The sequence below is a fragment of the Urocampus carinirostris genome, chromosome 4 (genome assembly GCF_059441175.1).
Source record: "Urocampus carinirostris isolate Australia breed hairy pipefish chromosome 4, RoL_Ucar_1.0, whole genome shotgun sequence".
Taxonomy (NCBI): Eukaryota; Metazoa; Chordata; class Actinopteri; order Syngnathiformes; family Syngnathidae; genus Urocampus; species Urocampus carinirostris.
The window spans coordinates 42,414,067-42,416,918 of NC_142352.1; positions in this window are offsets into that span (position 1 = coordinate 42,414,067).

A 2,852-nucleotide genomic window follows, 5' to 3' on the forward strand; every position below is an offset into this window, starting at 1 on the left:
ACCACGAGGTGTCACAATGGACATTTGGTTAGCGGAGATCTGGGCATTAAAGCCATTTGTTGAGTTTGCACCCTTGCGTAGAACACAGACCAAAAAGACATAAACGAAAAGAGGTCAGCCTTGAGTTTGTTGCACAAGGCTGTGGGTTTATTCTGGAGACCCATCAAAACACATAAACAACCAGGCTTTGGTTACAACTGGATGTAAAATTCTCATTTCTTCCGGCAGGCCTGTGCATGCTAGAAGACACAATGGACTCGATCTAATAGACTCGGCAATCTTCCCAGAATTATTAGTGTTTCACATTATTATTTGTCAGCCAGTGATTATTTTGTCATCACAAAGCCATTTTCCTAACTCTACGGTTGTTTGGTAGAATTGCAGCGGTTATCATTGCTGTTACTAGATCTTTGCTGCCATTCTTGCATATGCAAACTATTTCCTCTGTTTTATTAGCACTGCGAAGTGTCCCGAATTGTATAATGGCTGAGAAGAGTTGAATTTTGAAGATTTATCATACTAAGGCTTTGCAACTTTAAAGTGAACGTGAAATCAAGTTTAGACTTAAAGCCCCTACTTAAAATTGGATTTTAAATTTCCGTGTTGGATCAGTTTAGCTAGCCTAGGAGACATTTGGGCTTGACATTTTGTGCAGATTAAGTTAAATAAGTATACCAATCAAAAATACATCAAACGTCATTCCAAAAGAAGAAGAGGGAAAAAAAAGAAGAGGAAAAACCCTGCTTGGGTTGGATTCAGTCACATTGCTTTCTATCCATCCATCCATCCATCCATCCATCCATCCATTCATCCATCCATCCATCCATCCATCCATCCATCCATCCATCCATCCATCCATCCATTCATCCATCCATCCATCCATTCATTTTCTGCACCGCTTATCCTCAAAAAGGTTGCGGGGGTTCTGGAACCCATCCCAGCTATCTTCAGGCAGTGGGCAGGGGACACCCTTAACTGGTTGCCAGCCAGTTGCAGGGCACTCAGAGACATACAACTCACTCGCTCATTCACACCTAGGGACAATTTGGACCGGCCAAAAAACCTTACATGCATGTTTTCGGAATGTAGGAGGAAACTGGAGTGCCTCGAGGAAACACACGCAGGGACGGGGAGACCATGCAAACTGTACACCGAGAGGCTGCGGTAGGTGAACTTGAACCTTGAACCTCTGCACCTTGGGGCTACGCGCTAACCGTGCCGCCTACATTGCTTTATACTTCACTTATATAGATCTATCAGCTTCTGAAACACCTGAGGAGAAAAACTGAGGAGTGGCTAAAAAAAAATCCTAAAATCATCAAACATTACAAAGTTTGGGAGACTGATGTGATGTATTTAGAGGTAGGAATGTATAGAGCTGTACGCAAAATCTAAAAATGTATGACTTATTTCAAAAATTAAAAAAAGCAATGCCGTCTTGAGCAGTTCTAATGTAAGCTATTTTTAGCACAGGAAAAAATGTAATTACAATGACCAAATAAACAGACGTAATAATTGATATTCAGTAAGCCATGCTTGTAAGGCGGTTCTAGAGCGACTATTAAGAAGTCGCAATATGAAGAATCAAGAGGCAATAATGGAGTCTATGCATTTCAGTTTGATTTTCCACTACTTGGCATTTCTGTCTTCCAACTATATGAAGCATAAAGGTATTGGTCGCCAAATGATTGGCAATGTAAATCTGGCAACTTAGCATGCATGGTCCGGATAGAGGAAGATTTAGGTATTTGTCTTCAAAACTGATTTTTTTTAATATGCGGACTTTGGAATGTTTATTGACTTCATGCAAATAAAGATCTTGTCAACGTGTCTTATCAAAAATAATGTATTACATTTTTCGAATCGTGATGATTTGCTAACATTATACATTTAATGACGAACCTTAAACTCTGAATTTGGATGTCAAAAGTATTGTTGAGTGTTTTCTTTTGGTGCTCACTCTGGTTTTCATCATTCCTGGCTGTCAGCGAACCTGCAATGCCCTGATGCATGATGATAAGGACTAGCTTGTGAGCTTGGACTCATGGAAAGGAAAATCAAAGTTCAACATCAGTATGCTTCTGCTGTAAATAGTCGGCTAATTGAGTATGTGGCACTCGGCGCCTCCTCCTTTTTTTTCTGTTTCAGAAAGCTCTTGAATGATTTACATGACTCTTGCACTTGATACTTGAAGAGTCAGCAACGTTTTTGGAGGCGACTAAGCTCTTTCTTCCTGCCCTCTCCCTCTCTTTTGATATCTGAGTTCCGAGTGTTTTGCCAAAGATCTCTGTATTACAGATTCAAGGCAATGTTTGTGTTGGCTTTGAGCCAATCACTTTTTCTATCTGTGTCAGAAAATGTTTGCTGGAAAAGGGTGCCATAGATGATTATTAATAGGCCCTGCGACAATCGTGAAGATTGATTTACAAAATTGATACATGGATAGATGGATGCATGGATGGATGGGCTGCCTGGAAGATGATAATCCAGGTTGTTTAAAAATTGTATCTTTTGAGATGTAAATATATGAGAAGTACATAATGAAGGCAAATTAATTTAAATTGTATTAATGTTGAAGATGCTCGCCACAGCGGATCAGTGGTTAGGGCATCGGCAGCACAGCTCTGAGGTCATGAGATCGGATCGTCCTGTGTGGAGTTTGCATGTTCTCCCCGTGCTTGCGTGGGTTTCGTCCTGGCATTCCAGTTTCCTCCCACATTTCTAAAACATGCATGTCAGGTTAATTGGCTGATCCAAATTGTCCCTAGGTGAGCACCCATCCATCCATCCATCCATTGTCTTCCGCTTATCCGAGGTCGGGTCGCGGGGGCAGCAGCGTTAAAAGGGAAGCC